General features: G+C 33.6%; 1 protein-coding gene across 10 annotated transcripts in view; it reads left to right on the top strand.

Moving 5' to 3' along the window:
• LOC143241526 (tyrosine-protein phosphatase 69D-like) overlaps positions 1-19,676 on the top strand; it is a 354,041-nt gene that overhangs the window by 43,758 nt on the left and 290,607 nt on the right. For 6 of the 10 annotated variants that reach the window (XM_076484789.1, XM_076484790.1, XM_076484786.1 and 3 more), the window contains exon 1: positions 10,296-10,674. The exons of 2 other annotated variants lie outside the window; for them this stretch is intronic. The gene's annotated coding sequence lies outside the window, so the exon portion shown is untranslated. Of the gene's footprint in view, positions 1-10,284; positions 10,675-19,676 lie in introns of those variants that run through there. 2 more of the 10 variants (XM_076484788.1, XM_076484797.1) reach the window with 2 other exon arrangements.

Below are 19,676 nucleotides of genomic sequence, written 5' to 3' on the forward strand. Positions count from 1 at the left end.
AAATCAACATATTCGCTGTTTTACAAACAAACCTAATTATTAAACAACAGTTACAATTTTTGAGTGATATTCGAACATTTTAAGGTAAATGACATCGTTTGTTCAATCTAACTCTACATGCTAAAACCTGTACATCTGCATATGGTTAAATAATGATTTGATTTTTTTTTTCTGATTTGTTTTTCATTAGCAGTATCTCAGCACTCAATGAGTCACACAATGATATGATTGTTTCAAAACAAATCGAAATAACTTACAGTTAGATAACTACTAGATTACAACATTGTGTACGTGTTTCTTTTTCATCACGTGAAATAATTTAAAGGAAGATTAAATTTAATTCGTTTCTTTAAGAGAACCTTGGAAATTGGTTAGTGTTGCACTTAACGTTGTATAAAACTAATTACTTTCGGGGGGTATTTAGACTTTGGAAAGTTTGCCAAAGCGATCGCTTAAGGTAATAATAAAAAATGAAAATGAAAGACATTAAGAAATAATTGGTTGTTCCTCCAAAGTTCACTGTGATGTGTATATATTCTAATGAAAAACTTCTGAGTAAATATTGTTTGTTTGTTGTTAAGCAAAAAGCTACACGATGGGCTATCTGTTCTCTGCCCACCACGGGTATCAAAACCCGGTTTCTGTTTTTGTAAGTTTACATAAATTCTTCTGTGTCACTAGGAGGCTCTGTTTGTTTGTTTTTTTGGAATTTCGCGCAAAGCTACACGAAGGCAGCTAGTCATCACCACCCACCACCAACTTTTGGGATACACTTTTACCAACGAATAGTGAGATTGACCGTCACATTATAACGCCTTTACGGCTGAAATGGCAGGGTGCTCTGAGTAAATGATAGAAGTTTTTGACTTGTGAGTTTAGTATCAACTCAGTATCAACCTGATCAAACTTATTTAGTAACCACAAAGTTATACAGTGGAATATCTGTACTGTACTCACCATAAGTATTTAAATTCGTTTTGTAGAGTTTTTAGCTTTGGTTGTTACCGCTGAGCTACTAGGGGTTAAAAAAATCAAACGAAAATGAACGAAAATAATCGTTAATACAATTTGTTACTTCATCGTATATTATTGTTTGTTCTTAAACTTCGCATTAAGCTACGTGAGGGCTATCTGCACTAGCCGCCTCTCATTTAGCAGTGTAAGGCTAGAGGGAAAGCAGCTAGTTATCACCACCCACCGCCATCTCTTGGGCTACTCTTTTACCAACGAATAATGAGATTGACCAACGTTATAACGCCCCCACAGCTAAATGGACGAACATGTTTGATGTGACGCGGATTCGAACCTGCGACCCTCATATTACGAATCGAGCATCCTAACCATCTGGTCGTGCCGGGCCCTCATGTATTATTCAGCCTATCTTTCTAAGACTCCTTTTAATACAGTTTTTAGTACATTTATATTGACTATTTGATGCTTGTAAGGTTTAGAAACTGTTTCATTTATTTAACAGATTAATTTTCAAAATCTATAGCAATAGAACCTATATTATTAAGGAGGTATATCTCGGCTGAGCACATCCAGTACTAACTTCGTTTTCAAGAATTTTAAGCAAGTTTAGCACTAATGTTCCCCCTAATCGATTGAAGAAGAAAAAATAACGATTTATTTACTATCTGAATAAATTCAAAAGGTTCTCAATTATTATCGGCGATCATTTGAATATAATTCAGACAAAGCACATTCAAAACAGCAAAAGAAAATACTTTAGACAGCCATTAAGTAACTTTATGTAGGATATTTACCATGAACCATTACTGAAACAAATGTAGGATATTTACCATGAACCATTAGTGAAACAAATGGTGTTATTGCAAAAAAGAAAGCCTTCAATTTGAAGGGCTATATAATATATGAATTTTTTCACCGTTAATGCAATATTATTATTCAGTTCCACAAAATACTGACTATTTTCTTTTTGTAATTTGCTTTGAAGCATTTAGAGAAAATGGTTTAGTGGTATTTAATAATACACGTAAGGTATGAGCTTTCTTACATTTGAGCAGCTCTGTGTATATTTTAGTCTCCGATGAAAATGAAATAACCCAAAGATACATTGATTTCCAAGATGTTATTCAACTCTACAGTTAGTTGACAAACCCTTATTCATGTGTTCGAGACCTCACACAGTTCGTATAGTTGGGTAAAAATCTACCATGGACCTCCTCAACTTTAATGCTTGTGAAAAAAGACGGAGTCATATTACAGATTGCTGACAAAGTTATATTCATTATATTTAGAACCTGACTTATCTTTACACCATTAGCCAACATATTTGCATTAAACAAACGAGGACCTGACTTAACCGTGTATCGTTAACTGGATAAACAGCATTCATTTATTCAGGACTACACATTAATTTTAAAGGCTATGTTCACTTATTCAGTGTCTGACTAAACTTCCTAATCGATAACTCGAGTCGTAAATGTATACACACACACACACAACGAGTATCATTGGTTACAAAAAAACAACATAATTAAACAAAAGTCTCGATAAACTTGTAAGAGCGTAATTCGCAAAGTGCATTTCTTGGCTGGTGTTTTTGCTCTTAATGTACAGTTTGGCAAGGTTGCTTTACTCGGTATATTAACATCATATAAGAGATCAGAATGTTAAATGTTCTTTATAAAACAGTCACACGTAAAAGTTTTGCTTGTCAAAGAGTTAACAAAATCTTATAACTATCATAGAAGCAAATATTTGCATTTTTATTGAAGCTTTGTAAATTTTAGCTAGATGCTTATAGATGACTTGAAAATAACAACTTCTGTTAATTTTCGTGCAAATGTAGCATTGGATACTTTACTAAATCATGTTCTGCCCTAAATATTTGGTTAACGTCATTTTTAAGCCAGTAGAGAATGTTTTATTTTTAACAAAAAAAGATGCTAAAATTACCAACGTCTGATTAGAAAGACAAACAGTATTCTGACAAAGTTCTGAGATAAAACAAAAAGTAATATTTTTATAAGGACAGGAAGTAAACTTAAAAAGTTCTATAACTGGGCTTATTTAAGTTACAGACCACCATAAAGTTGAGAGTTTGTAAAATCATAAATTGACACAAAATGTATTTTTAACACATTTGCAAAAAGAATAAAACATATTTCATTGAGAAATGGAGTAGTGAAATGTTAGGTTTCTTCATGCTTGTGGAATACTATTAAAACTGTTTTTATCAGACTAAGCTAACATCAGGAATAACAAATGTGTCTTTCAACATTCTTGGCTAACATCAGGACAAACAAAAGCGTCCTTCAACACTCTTGGCTAACATCAGGACTAACAAATGTGTCATTCAACACTCTTGGCTAACATCAGGACTAACAAATGTGTCCTTCAACAGCTTTGGCTGACATCAAGACTAACAAATGTGTCATTCAACACTCTTGGCTAAAATCAGGACTAACAAATGTGTCATTCAACACTCTTGGCTAACATTAAGTTATACCTCTGCCAAAAAAAAAACCTAATAAAAACGTAACTTTGTACAAACATTGAAATGCCATTTTTTAAAGTATGTGTATGTAAAAATGTCACAGAAATAATTTATTTAGCCATAACATCTGTGTAAGACTATTATTGCATGGAATGCCTTAAACCTTTAAATATTATAAATTTTAATTTTAAAAAAATCAGCATTTTGAATAATTCAGGTTTTTATGACTCTAATTCACACCCCATTTGAATGAATTCTTCCTGCCCTAACTGATAAACAGTTACACGATTGATTATCTTCGCTGACATAACTGGTCTGAACACTGCGAGATATATAAATAAATTAATAAATGCAATCCCGAGTATTTCTCGAAAGACGAGTTACCAGTGAGTTAATACCAGTTAATTACTAGTGAGTTAATACGCTAAAATGAAAACAGTTTTAAACAGAAGAGTACGAATAATAAAAAAGTCACATTATTTGATTATAACGGTGTTTATATTTTATCAGTAATGAAATTTCAAATTAGTAAATGCGACTAGGTTCGATTAAAGAATAACTAATATTGTTATACACATATTTCAAAACCAATAAAAAGGATGTTTGATAATGCTATACATTTCGTTTTGTTTAGCAATACATTCAAATTTTCATATTATTCTGGTTTCAAAACTTTTTGTCTAATTTTAATCTTAGCTTAATATACATTTGGGCAACAAAAAATAGCATCCAGAAAAGTTTTTAATATTCATTTAGCTCCACGAAATGATCCGTTATAAAATAAAAACATAAATTCTTCAGTGGTTCAGCGGTAAGTGCGAAAGTATATAACAAAGCCAACAAACTTTCGTTTTAGTAAAACCAAGCAATGCTTTCAAACACTTGTATCAAATAGTTCTTTATTACCAGTCTCATAAATAGTTCCACATTAAAACGAAACTGCACAATTACTGTATTTATTTGTTAAATAAAATATAGTCACTAATGTAAGCACTATCATCATTTTCTTTTCTAACAATAGTAGTGTTTTAGAATTGTAGTGTTACAAATTATTCGTCACTCTAATTAAGTGCTTTCTAAGCTTCTGAAATACAAGATATTTTCGTATACAAAACTAAAGTTTTAATTCTCTCAACACGACTTAATTAAATTCAACTATGCGAGTGGACTATTTGCGTATAATAAACTCTTTTCTCCTGAAAACTTATTATCGAAAAGTGTATTGTCTACTGCTTACTTAAGCTCTTTGAATCTAACTCTCGGTTTAATGAACCATCCATCAGTAGTTAGGTGAAAGAGGGATCAAAAACAAATGAACCGAAGTGTAGATGTACCCACTTAAAATGTACCTAATGAATGATGTTTAGAAATAAGTCATTTCTTGGTTCATAAAGACGTACTAAAGCTACGGCTTAAATTCAGTAAATTCAAACTTAATTGCATTTTTAAAATATTAACCTCTTGTTCTTGGTTTGAGAATCGTTTCACACGAACACAATACATGTTCTGTAAATAGAGTTAAACCCAGAAGAGGAAGACCTGGAAAAGGGTTGCCTAATAGCATTTAGTTTAAAACTATTCTTAACAATGTTTGGATTTGATAAAGATGTCGAACTGCACGCGCCATTAATTGTTTACACTACAAGTTAAGAGTATTAGGGCCTCTAGCCGGTAGCGTGTTAAATTATCGTTATAATGGTGACACAGGGCCTCGACTCACGTGATCATATTTATAACCCTAACAGAAATCTACAGTTCTGAATATTTGAGTAATTTCAAAATTACTGTACGTATCTGAAAATTATATTTCTTTAATTTAGTTTGGCGTTTTAAAAATATTTTGGCTTAAGAAAAACCCTAAAAACATGTTGTCAATTCTATACTAAGCAAGTGTCTATTCCTCATATATTTGACAGCGATGATAAAAAATCTTAATAACAAAAATTTTAAAAACACTTTTATAACAGAAGCGTTTTTATTTCAGTATTATTTGTTACGTTTCTTGCAGAAGCTGTGCTTCAGAAAGTACAAACCGTATTTTTTCACATCTTAAGGTTTTGTCTACTGTGTGTTTTCAGAAGTATCCCTAAGTTGCATAGCGATATGTCTGCGGACTTACAACGCTACAAACCGGATATTGATATCCACTGTGGGTAGAGCACAAATAGCCCATTGTGTAGCTTTGTGCTTAAATACAAACAAAGTTTCATGAAAATATTTATCAGCTTGTACGGCCAGGTAGTTAGGGACCTTCAGTCGCAACCTGAGTGTCGTATTCTTAGCGTCGTAAGCTTGTGGACTTACCGCTGAGTCACCGAGAGTATCTCAAGGAGAAAGAAACTGTAATACAAAGAAAACTTTGTATATTTTATCGATGAGTTAAAATTTCAAGACAGTGAAATATGGCTCACCTAAATCCTTAACTACACTTGCCTAAGTTCAAGAATAATTTAAATTTAAATATTGTATTGAATTTTGAAAATTTTGTTTTGATACGAATTATTAAAGCTTTATTTGATCAAAAAGCCTAAGAAACATTTGCAAATTCTGTGCGAGGTGATGTGCGTGCTAATTACTTTACTTGTTAAATTCTCTTCATTGACTTTTAATGTAAACATTTGTTAATTAATTCTGCATGCCAACTTTTGTACGTTACCGTTCATACCTGTACTTTTAAGCCAAGTTTTTAAATGTTATATATATATATATATATATATTCAATAAACAGGACGTGTAATCTTCCCATACTTAGATAGAAACAAATTTTAGTGCACGTTGAATTTGAAAACTAGGCCTAGATAAGCCTTTACACTATTCAGAGCATTTAATTCATTCATTTGTTATTAGGCCTATCTGTTCTGCTCACTGCTGTTATTTAAACCATTTTTTAGCGTTATAAACTTTCAGATATAACGATGTGTCACCAAAGGATACAGAGAATTTAAGATAAAATAGGTGTAGTAAATCTAGTGTAGAGTTTGACTCTAAAGAGATTGTGTGAAGACAGTGTAATGTATATCATTTTTTAATAATAATAACGATCGCAATTAATTTATTTTTCAACTACACATTCTCTGATTTAGTTTGTAACACAAAATTACTCTATGGAAAAATGCAACGAAATTAATTTCAGTAAGCTGACAGAAAAAAATATACGAAATCTCAACTTTTTCTTTTATAAAATTTGAAATGTTTTTGAGGAGACCAGCTCGTCGTTGCATCCAGTAAACATGTAATATTTTATTATTTTCCTCAGTACAGAGTTATTTATATTCTACAGATAGGCGAGCTAGGCCTAAAATGTGGTGATGTGAAACCAGTACTGCAACTGAAGCAAACAGCATTTCCACAATTTGATTATTTTTATGGGAAAATAAAGGAAAAAATAATTTTATATCGATACTGTATCTGTTTTAAATAGAAAGCTGTATTTTGTTGCCCATTACAATAAGATAAGGCACTGGATTAAAAGTCTAAGCTGGACGTTATGGTTAAGGTCATTAATTGCAACAAGCAAGGTCAAAATCTTATTTCGATGAGCGTATTCAATAAGGTTCACGGGAAGTAAACCCGACATGGCCAGGTGGTTAGGGCGCTCGACTCGTAATCAGAGGGTCGAAAGTTCGTCATATCAAATATCCTCACCTTTTAGCCATGGGGTGTTATAAAGTGACGGTCAATCCCACTGTTCATTGATAAAGAAGTACCCTGAGAGTTGGTGGTGCGTTGTGATGACTAGCTGCCTTTCCTTTTGTCTTACACTGCTAGATTAGCATATAGCCCTAGAGTAAATTTGTGCCAAATGCAAAAACAAACGAACACAAACAAGAAAGAATAATAGTAAAAACTTTAAACTGTTTGCAGTTATTTTTTCAACATGTTCCGTAAAATGTACAAGTTTTGGCTCAACAGACACACTGTGACGTTATTTTGATAGAACCAAGAAAGATGACCCTGTAGCTAGAAACGACTACGTTAGTGAACTACTTTTTTTAGCGTTATATATGTTGGGCACTTGGTTCACAAACGAATTAAATCGTTTTATTAGCATTCTTGACTTGCCTGTCTGGCTAGGAAGAACTACTTTCGTTACACTCTGTATACAAGACTTCACTAGACAGAAGATTACTGGTTTCCATCTCATGTTGACTTATAACTTTAGCTAACCAATGGATGTGGTGTTATAAACTCACACTTTGACAATAAGCGTCTCTACTTCGTAAATAAAATTTAAAAACTTACAGAATGGGTTACACACAAAAATTATGTTTGGATATAAACACAAAGGATTTGCGATTTTGCCATCAAGATATCTTAAATATATAAAATTTATTCTCACAAAATACGTTCTCATAATATATATATTAAACAGTCCATCATGTACTAATTTCACCTTTATCTCATACAAAATATTGGAGCAAGGGCTGTTTGTTTAATATATGTTTGTAAATTAGCTTTTGATTAGTGATGAGCATGGCTAATTATACACAACTTTCAAACTACATTACTTCTAATAATTACAATGCAATGCTACATCATTGGGTACCTTCGCTGTTAATAATAATAATTTCGGTCATAAACCCAATAATACTGCACAAGGTTCCTTCAACCCAGGAGGCTGAGATTAGTCCTATCTGCATATATTAAACTAATAATGTATAATAACTATTATACAAGTTAATAATATTGTAAATCAATTACAAATTCTTCTATTATTGAAAGAGTAATTTATCATTGTAAACTATAGCACTTCTGTACGTAATACAATAACAGAATACGTGTCTTACTAATACTCATTACAAACACGTTGAGACTGAAAACGGGTTCAATTGAGATATAATGCTAGTGTTATTTCATAGTATCCTGATATACCTAACTTACAACTCACAAGTTATTGAAATAAAGTAGTTGTAATATTTTTAGATCACTGAATATCTCCAGAACAGATTTTAAATCACAATTTAACACGGGCATATGCAGCTTTAGACTGCATGAGAAGTTTCATCCGTGTAATTTTAAGAACAACGAGAGTTGGTCAGTCCATGTGTGCAGGCCTATTTGCACCGCTGGAAAGTCAATATTATTACTGGCTAATTGTACAGTGGTCCTTTTAAGTTTATGTCATTGCACAAGTGAATAGTGTTTAACGTGCATTATTCTATACAAGTGGACTCAGCATGGCCACGTAGTTTAGGCATTCCACTCGTAACCTGAGGGCGCGGGTTCAAATCTCCGTCACGCCAAACATGTTCGTTCTTTCAGCCGTTGGGATGTTATAACGTGCAGCCAATCCTACTGTTTATTGGTAAAAAAAGTAACCAAAGAGTTGGCGGCGGGTGGTGATTACAAGTTGCCTTCCCTCTAGTCTTTCACTGCTAAATTAGGGACGGCTAGTGCAGATAGCTCTTATGTAGTTTTGAGAGAAATTCAAAACAAACACAAAACATCTATACAAGTGAAAAACTAAGGTTTGTTAACATTAACTTTAAAGACAATAACATAAAAACACCGCTCAATAAAACGAAACAGAGTTAATTTTTTACCTTTCTGTGAATTGCAAGTAACGGAATATCATTAAATCTGAATTCAAATTCAACAATTAGGCCTAAAGTTTACGTACGCTTCGTATGCGAAGCTCTAGTTTACCCGTTATACAATATCCCAAGGCAAGTAGCGTTAATAGTCGCTGCCACAACTTCATTTATTGACCGATAGCACATAATTACATATTTCAGATGATATTCGAATACGACATATACACGCAAGAAGTTTAGAAAGAAACACATAACAACAACTGATTTTAACACTTCTTAATAACATAACTAAGAAAAACCAAAATCATCGCTATTATACGTTTTCAACTACCTCAACGAGGCGACTAAAATTCAAATTATATCTAAGTTACGGGTTTTAGTATACCAGACGCTTTACTTATAGTCTTAGGTACACACCTACGTGTGGGAGGAAAGGATAGAGAGGTCTCGGCGTAACCACCTATTTTTATGACGTAAAACATACTTGTATAATCATAACGTCACTTTTTTTATGGCATTCGAGGTTTTCTATACAGTCTAGATCTATCTTACGAAAGATTAATAGTTCTCGAGTTCTCATATTATTAGAATATTGTAGTATCTTTCATGTTGATTGTGTTTTGCAAAATATGCGTTGGCTTTCGATTTTAAAAATTGATGTTCACCCTTTTTCCATTGTGAAACGTCCTGTGTAGGGGTAGGTAGGGGAGGAGTGAAACATAACTGATAGAAAACAAAAAAGCGAAATAACGACAAATGAATACAGTTGATTTCTGCACTTCTTAATACTCTAATTTTAAAATTTATTATATTATAATATCATTTTATCAACTCTTCTATTAAAAGAACAATAAACAACTCAAGATCTTAGTCAAAGATGGCGACTATTCAGAAGACTCTACTAAGCGTGTTTTTGTGTCATTTACTTCTAACTACCTACCAAACCAACAGCTTTATTTAAACGATTTATCTATTTAAAACATATACTTTTGTCACATGTACAGTATTCTATTTAATAACCGTGTGCATTACTCATGAGGCACGACACATTCTGCGTACGAGGGAAGTCTGTTCTACATCTATTTTTAATTTTTTTCTTCAATAATGTTTCAGTTGTCAAATAATTTTAATACACACAACTTACGCGAAGCACGAATTTATTTCCTAGTATTTACACAATTACTTTGTGATTGTTTTCTTTTACGCTTTGAAACAACTTACTGTATTTTCACGATGTCGAACAATGTTTTTTTATCCACACTGCTAGTATTGCAAGATAGGTTTGTGGCATTACAAAACCTAATGAAATTATCAGTTCAGTGAAAACGTCATAAAACACCCTGCGAATATTACCCACACATAATAATAGTTACAGTTGAAATGAATGTCCGGCAAAATGATGATTGAAACGTAATCAATGTAGTAAGACTTGTTTAGCAGGAAATCAGTGACTAATGTGTGCAAATGCTTTTCAGTGACAGTGAGAGGCGCTGAACGTAGCACTGAAAAATATCCCACTCCCCCGGATGGGCTTTGCAGGTGAACAACGCTTTGTATAAACTTCCTGACAAAAATTAAGTGTAACCTCTATAGTCTGTGTCTATGTTGGGTGGAAAAGCAAACGCGGTGCTGTAATCAGACTGAGAGTCAGCAAGTGGAGGTCTTCTAGGTGTAGTGGTAAGTCAACATATTTTAAGTTTATGTAATTACGTGTATGTTTCTTCTCCCTGCCCCCCAGTGGCTTAGCGGTATGTCTGCGGACTTCCAACGCTAAAAACCGGGTTTCGATAGTTGTGGTGGGCAGAGCACGGATAGCCCATTGTGTAGCTTTGTGCTTAATACAAAACAATAATTCTTCTCCCTGTTTTTTATTCTAGTTTACGGTTTCACTGTCAGCATTGCCCCAGTTCGGCATTGTTAACTGCTTATCAAACATAATAGCATGGATAAACAGGAACTGGAGGATCCACAGAGATCCACATACACTTCTAAAAATCATTTATTTCGTATACCGATCAAGATATCCGAATATTTTTGTAAATACCACTTCGGTTGTGTGTAATCGATAATATAATGAAAAAAAATTCTAGTCTGCATATGTAGTACGTTAATACATTAAGTTACAGATTCGGACATGTTAAAACCAGAAAAAAATACAACTGTATAAGTATGTTTAATGTGAATATCGTTTATTCGAAATCCCCGAACAAGAATCTCCCACGAACTAGAATATTTATATTACTTACCTATTGTCGTTGTGATTTATCCTGTCTTACTACTTTACTGACACGTGTTGAATTAGATGCCATTTTAAACTGTGTGAAACCTGTTTTGAGCCATTCGTAAATATTAGTCTTTATATAAAGGGTAGACGGTTTCAAAATTGTTGGATTAGACATTTAATAGGTTGCGGTATGTTTGTTTCAGTAACTTTTTAGCCAAGTATTTAATAAGTGTGTGTGTGTGTATATATATATATATATATATATATATATATATATATATATATAATAGACACATATTATATGTCTATATAATATAGACATGTATATTTACATTGTAAATATAAGTATTTACCTTATTCAATCAACTCCCTAGAATGCAGTACACATCTAGAAATAATTATATTCATGGTAGAGAACAGGAGTATAAACTATAACATATATCAACTTTGAGATAATGTGTAGGTAAATAAAAGCTTACTCTTCTGTATAATTATATAATTACATCCATCGCGTTGTTCAAAACATTAATAAGAACGTTCACATAATGTCTAGGTGTAGAGATTCCTTTTTTCTTATATCGGGACATTTTGCACCTTTTGGTTTTGCATAATGAAAACAAAGGCATAAATCCCAACATGTCTGCTTTAAGGATTGTCTCAAAGTATAGTGGTTGAAATGCAGAGAAATATCAGGTCAAAACCTTATCTCTTTGAAATATCTAAACCTTTGACCGATGCGAAAGGCACGAAGCTCAAATATAGCTGCTTGAATTTACGAGCTTCTTCGACATAAGGTATTTTGTTCAACTTTTTATTTGACTTGGTTGAATTATAAAGGAATATCAAGCCAAAAAAATATCAAAATTTCAACTTGTGTCCTACTCTTGTCTCCCGATTAATAATAACAAAACTTGTATTTGTCTGCCATAGTCTGTGAGAGTTGTCGCAATATACCTTCGTGCCAAGTTTCATTTGGAGTGATGGAAATATAAGGGAACTACATATTAAAAACAAAACAAAAAAACTTTAACGTTTTACCTCAGATTCCCTAAAATGAAACTTTGACGACATTTCAAATGATCAGGCCAGGAATGAAATATTGACGCACGATTGTAAATATTTTAAAGAAGCAGAAGAAATAGTATGTCTTCCACCTTACCAGGGAACATAAAAGAAAAGAACTGCTTAAAATATTCCATTGAATATTCCATTAAATTTAAAAGTAGTCTTTCTTTGCTCATAATAGGTGTCGCTGAGAATAACTGTTTTTGTTTGTTTTTAGATGAATGGCTCTTATAATAAAACGGGATTATTACAAAAGCTGTCGTAATTCGTCCAAGCTTTCTTAAAAAGGTCTGATCGTCTGGAAAGTCTGAAATTTTGTATTCCATTTAAATGTAAAAGTAGTCTTTATTTGCTCACGTTAGGAGTGCCTTTCTTATAACAAAGCCACATCAAACTATCTGAGTCCACCGAGGGGAATCGAACCTGATTCTCACAATAATTGGTGCTGAGAATAGATAACTTGGTTGTTGTTGTTGTTTTAATTATTATTTGGAGCAATATCTCTAATAATACAGAATTGTTACAAAATTGTCGTAATTCGTCCAGGTTTTCTTAACTATATATGATTATACAAAATCATTCACATGCAATTCGAGCAATATTATGTAAAAGGATACTTTAACATTTTTCTTAATAACAGCCTACCATTGCGTCATGTAGAGAACAGCAAGGTCAAATTCCACACGAACGTATAGTGTCCATTCTGTCGCCCAGTGAAAGATCCAGACATTCCTAGAAATATATTTTTTTTTTCTGTTAAATTTTCACTAACAGTCATGGTTTTGAAATTTCATATCCATGTAAACTGTACCATATTCATTTTGTATCGTTTTAATCTTTCAACAAAATCAATCTTTTGTTTTTCTGTTGTTGTTTATTACTTTTCTTAGCACGTGACTTACCACAATAAATTGATTTTCCTTGAGCGTGAGCTATTTAGTAAACAACCGAGTATTAAAGAAGCGCATGTTTAAAAATAACATTTAAAGGATTTTTATGGTGGTGGTGGGGGGTTATGACCCGGAACCATGTCACCACTGGTGGATTTCAAAGTCTAATAAAGATGAATAAACTTTTGAGGTTGACGCGTACGTGTTACAGAAATGTTTTAAGTTTAAAAAGACAATAATAAACAAAAAACTGTATCCGCAGGCCTACCATATGCACAGTTAGTTAGAAAAATGTTTTTCAGAATGTTGTGTTAACAAACAAAACAACGTACGAAGACAGAAACATCCTCTCGCATTTCTTCACACGCGCCATTACACTTAGAATGTGCACTGGATGTGTAAAGGGGGGAAAAAAAAAGATGAAATTTAAGGAAATTCTTATTTTCCCGCGAATAAAAGTATACTGTCATCGCCGATCACTGGCCATACAGGAATGAGCATTTCCGTCTTAGAAATTCTAGATGGAACTGAAAATACTCATACGTATTGTAAGTTTACAAACAGTATTTTTTAATTCTATGATGCGCCACTAGGTGTCGAACGTTGTTTGTGTAATTGTCATTTATTACCCTTTTTTCCTACTCCCCCTCATTATCGTTGATTTTATTTGGCTGTACGATGGACGTATTCGTCATGTTACTTTTCAAGAAAGTTATAGATGATACATCCCTCATAAATAAATCCATGAAAAATAGGTGGCGTTGGAAGTGACTCAATGAAAGAGATCCTTTGAGTAGGCCAGATGTAAAGTGGGTGCGAAAATCTTCCATTGCTTGACAGTGTTTTAGTATTGTTTGTTACCGCTGCGTGAATTATGAAGGCAGTGGCAAAAGGTCCTTTGTAATCACCATACGAAAGTCGCACAACATATCAAACTGTTCTTAACAAAGCTAAGTAACCAAACCCTTGAAGGTGCCAAGCCAACTCCAGGGAGGATAAACACAACGGATCGAATGGCAGATCTTAGCGTGTGCTTTTGTTAGTAAACACTGTTTGCAATTCGCTTCGTTTCTGTATCTATTTGATTTATGCGAACAAGTTACTTAAGACAAAGAAGCACTTAGGAAGTAAGCTACATGTGTCAAAGTTTTCAGTTTTGGTTTGAGGCCAATGCAAGAAGAAATATTTTGCATATAGCTAATTGTTATTACCGTTTGGGGATGTTTTTTTTTTTAAAGTACATAAACCTTTGACTTTTTGTATTTTTTTTTCTGCAATTAATGTGCATATTTCTTTTGTATTTATGATGTATACGTGCAATTATAATAACCGAATTATCAAGAACATTTCAAGTGGTGTGTAAAGAAACGGGTGGGTCATTTCACTTTTTATTCATACAAGTTAACAAAACACGTCTGAATGATAATGAATTAATACACTTGTAATTTACACTATCTAATTCTACCTCGTGTTTGTTTGTTTTTGAATTTCGCGCAAAACTACACGAGGGTTATCTGCGCTAGCCCTCTTTAATTTAACAGTGTAAGATTAGAGGGAAGGCTATTAATCATCACCACCCACCATCAATTCTTGGATTACTCTTTTTACTAACGAACAGTAGGTTTGACCGACACATTAAAATGCTCCAATGACTGAAAGGTCGAGCATGTTTTGGTGTGACAGGTTTCGAACCCGCGGCTCTCGGATTACTAGTCGAGAACCCTAACTATCTGACCATGCCAGGCGATATACTTCATGTAAATAGAAAAATAAGGTATTCAGATCAAAAATCCATAACTGTTTATAATCAATTATACCATTTTTATATTACACTGTCAAGTATCGGAACATCATTTATTTGAAGTTAAGTCATTTTAAAACATCTGAAGATAGTCAGGCCAACAATGTCATTTCTCTGCAGGCTAGATATGTTGGCTAACAAATCGATTGAAAATCGACAAGGCTTTTATAGAAAAGGGATAAACACACAAAAAGAAGAATCGTAGAAGGTTTCGTAACCAAATACTTGCAGAGTTCACATGAAGCCAAAGATTTGTCTGACCTCCTGGCTCGCAAGTTGGCCTTGTTGCCAAGAGTTCAGTCACACGAGCCATACAACATTGTGACTGGAGCCATGCAACATCGTGACTATTCCTTTCAAATTAATCTTTTTTTTCTACAGCATACTGAAGTAATATCAAGAATTACCTTCTAACGCCACAAGTTCGGTATATTCGCCCAAATCCAGATAAATAAATATCATTATTTTCAAGATAATTGTTTCGTAGGACATGGTCTTTCAGGAAAAAATTGATGTTTTTTCCAATCGAAAATGAGACCAGGAATGTATAAATACAACTCGCCCAAAATAGGCTTAGTTTGAACTCATTTACTGTTATGTTTACTGAAAATATTTCTAATGCCAGGTTTCTTTTTACATAAACATTAAAAGTAAAAGAACAGACATTTTGATGTTTTTATAACTTATCTAGAACCTGAAACTGATAAAACTGAAGTTTGAAGCGAACTTTCATCTTATGCAGCATAAAAAATCCAAGTTCCCATGACACAAATCTGCGGGCAGAATACATACGTTTTCATAGCGATAATAGAGTTAATGGGCGATGTTAATTATTCAGTTATTTTCCAAATAAAGCAAATCTCAGGGGAACAGCCTTATATAAATGGATCTGAATATGTTACTTCTAAATTTTGGAACGCAAAAACAAGCGATACGTCGAACGTAGCTCACTGATATTCGATATCAACAACCAATTTGAGATTGGTTTGTTTCTTTGGTATGATTTGAATTTCACGCGAAGCTAGTCCAGAGATATCTGCGCTTACCGTCCCTAATTTAGCAGTGTAAAACTAGAGGGAAGGCATCTAGTCGTCATCACTCGCCGCTAACTCGTGGGCTACTCTTTTACCAACGAATAGTTGGATTCACCGTTACACTATAAAACTCCCACGGCTGAAAGGGCAGGCATGTTTGGTATGACGGGGATTCGAATCCACGACTCTAAGATTACGAGTCGAGTGTCTTAACCTCCTGGCCATGCCGGGCCGATTAATGATGTTCAAAATTAGTTCTCCAGAAATCTTGTGGCGAGGTCAATTATCTAGTGAAAACTTGTCACAGTAGTTGAAAAATAAACTTATGAATTTCTAGAAGTTTAATAGCTGAAGATGTGCCTCAATACTAAAGTCAATTTTTTTCAAGTTAATATCTTTAGTTGTATTTTTCCTAATTTTAATGAAACTCTAGAATGCCCTGGGTTAATATATTTAGAAAATTATCTTCTATTACTGAGTTTCAGTAACTTTTAATGCTATTCAGTGCGCTTACCAAACGAATCTTCGTGTGTGTGTGTGTGTGTGTGTGTGTGTGTTTTTTTAAGCTACAGTATTTGCGTGTTTATCAAATTTCGTATTCATCCGATCCCTTTGGCATGCACAATGATAAATGAATCAAACATATGTAAGAGCACAGCTATTTGTATGATGTAATTACTTACTATAGTTGATTGACAAAACGGAGACGCACACGACTGTTGTGCCCTTAATATTATTTTACACAGCAAAAAATTATGACTAGCCTTTTTCCTTTCTATATTAAACTAGCTTCTCTCATTACTGCCCGAAGTTTCCTTCTATATGAGTACGAAGGCATCATGGATACTCATCCACCCCATCAGATGCATCATTATTTAAGAGGGCGTTACTCACGTCAATTCACTCGTAAACGACTACAATGCCCCCTTTGATACATCGAGACTTTGAGCCGTCTGTGCCAAATTAGGAAGCACTCAGCCTTACACCTGACAACCAAGCGATTGTGGACTATTCATTCTTGTATAATTACTGAAAATGTGTAGTTTTGCTGAACCACGAACAGAGACAAATAACGAGAGATATCTTTAAACAAATCTGTGCAAGAAAAACGTTATTGAGGTTGAAGGACGAAATTTCCAAAAGGCAAAATCGTATATTGAAGTACGAGACATGTTAATCATTTAGGGTAAAATTATTAATAAAAGCACGAGCAATATCGTCGTTTAAATTTGTTTATTTGTTTTAAACCTAGAGCTACATAACGAAGTATTTGTGCTGTGTCCATCACGGGTATTGAAATCCGAATTTTAACTTTATTAGACTAGAATTAGCGATGGAGCCACTGGGAAGCTCTTGTTTCAGATTAGTTGATCCACCAGAGACGGTTATTTTTTTAAAAGGTGTCTAAGCACAAGGATTGCCCCTTTCCGACATTTAAACGGTTATTTGGATCAGAAAAAACAATTAAACGAGAGACAACGTTGATCTTTGGCGCAACTTGAGAAATGAATCTTATTAGTTTCACAGAATGGTTTTGTAACTAACGTTACAGATAATGTTTAACTGTTATAGCCCAGGTAAAAAGATCCCTTGTTGAACGAAAGAACTCCAGTAAATCTGGCAGATAAAAATATAAATCTGAAATGTAATTTTCACACAACACTGAACTCAAGTCCGTATCTATCAAATAATAGGAATACGCAAAGAGCAACACAAAATAAATTTTCTTTTGTTTGTTGAATTTCGCATGGAGCTACTCGACGGCTGTCTGCCCTAGCCGTCCCTAATTTAGAGGTGAAAGACTAAAGGGAAGGCAGCTAGTCATTACCACCTGCCGCCAACTCTTTGGATGTTCTTTTACCAGCTAATAGTGGGATCGATTGTCAGATTATATTGTATCAGAGCTGAAAATGCGTGCATATTTGCGAGTCCAAACGTCCCACAATCAATTGTCGAGCTACTCTAATGGGACTGATCGTGACTTAACCCCCTCACGGGTGAAAGGACGAGCATTTTCGGTGATAGGCTTTGAATCTAAGACCAGCATACTTCAACTTAAATACTCTAACTACCAGGTCAAGCAAGCCACTGTATCATGTTGAATACATTAATAAATGTAAAATATGTTTTTGTTTAATAAAGCTACAAGATAAAACTTCCTTTGATCATTCGTGTCAACATTTTTACACATGATTATTTGGATGTCTAAATAATGCATCTACGAAGGATGAGTAGGTTTTTTTTTACCAGTCAATTAGTATAGCAAGTCATTTTAAAAAAGTCCTAAATCTTTGAGATTTTGTTAACTTATTGCTCCTTTTTTAACTTATTTTATTTAGTTGTCCTTTAATTGAATTATATTTACATGCGTAAAGGCAATACAGAAACACGTAATTCGAATTATTATGAAAGTCTACTTGATTCGTGCCCTGCCTATAGAATCTGATATTTTAGCAACCTGAGCCTGTAAATTACCGTTGAGCCAGGGATGTTAAGTAATGGTAATAATTCGTCTCGAATCAATTGAACCATGATGATACGTTGCCGCTATTAGCTGATTGACAGAATTTCGATACAGTATTTTATTTATTTATTTTATCAAAGAAACTCAAGAAGTTTCAATACAAACATCTCTTTAAAGGTGTCTTTGTGTGTTTTCTTATAGCTAGGCCACATCAGGCTATCTGCTGAGCCCACCGAAGAGAATCGAACCCCTGATTTTAGCACTGTAAATCCGTACACTTACAGCTGTACTATCGGGGAAGCTTTCTTTAGGCAATTTGATATTGTAATCATACAAAGCCCTAAAGACTAATGTCTGTTTGAAATATACTGGTGATTTATAGTATTATAAACATATTATTCGGAGTTAAGAATTCGGCTTGGAGAAGGATGAAACATTTTTATATGAAATCCATTTGAGTTTTCGAGCATAGAAATAATTATACTTTTAAGAATAGTTCGTCAAAAGAAGCGTGAATGATATATTTATTTGAAACCAAGTATTGAAATGAAACATTAAAAGCAATAGCATATTTCGAATATGCACTAGAAGCACGAAAAATGGTTCTTTCAAAATTGAATAGTTACATTATGTGTAAGTTTCATGTGATTCTTAAAATTGGAAGTTAGAGACGACTAAACCACGTAACTGAGTAAAGCCTGCTACAGAGGTGAATACAATCATTTCACTCGCAATCGGACTAACTTTCCGTGTACATCAGGCACTTGTAAATGTTTATTACCTATTTAAAGACTGTTGTGAACAGTTAAAGAAAATATGAGATGTATATTGCCTTTTATAAAAAAAATATGAGATATTCTGATATAGAATAAGGAATATGTGTTCAACTACAAGTGGTGTGTTATGGAGCAGAAAACGTGTTGGAACATGTAGGTCACAAAACCATCTTTTATTATAAGAAAAAACCCGAGAATCGCATTCGCTAGAGAATGAAACGTGATGCACTTTTGACGTGAAGGTCAAGGATTTTGTTTATCACAACTGCCTATTTAAAACGCAGAGAATGTTTGTTTTTCTGTCCAGAACGATCGGTTTGCTAAAATAATAATAGTTTGTGTAAAAAAAATAAATAAACACACGTGATATAAAGCTGGCTACCTTTTTCTCTTGGGAAAACCTTATAAATAAAAGCCAAATAAGG

The sequence above is a fragment of the Tachypleus tridentatus genome, chromosome 2 (genome assembly GCF_004210375.1).
Source record: "Tachypleus tridentatus isolate NWPU-2018 chromosome 2, ASM421037v1, whole genome shotgun sequence".
NCBI lineage: Eukaryota > Metazoa > Arthropoda > Merostomata > Xiphosura > Limulidae > Tachypleus > Tachypleus tridentatus.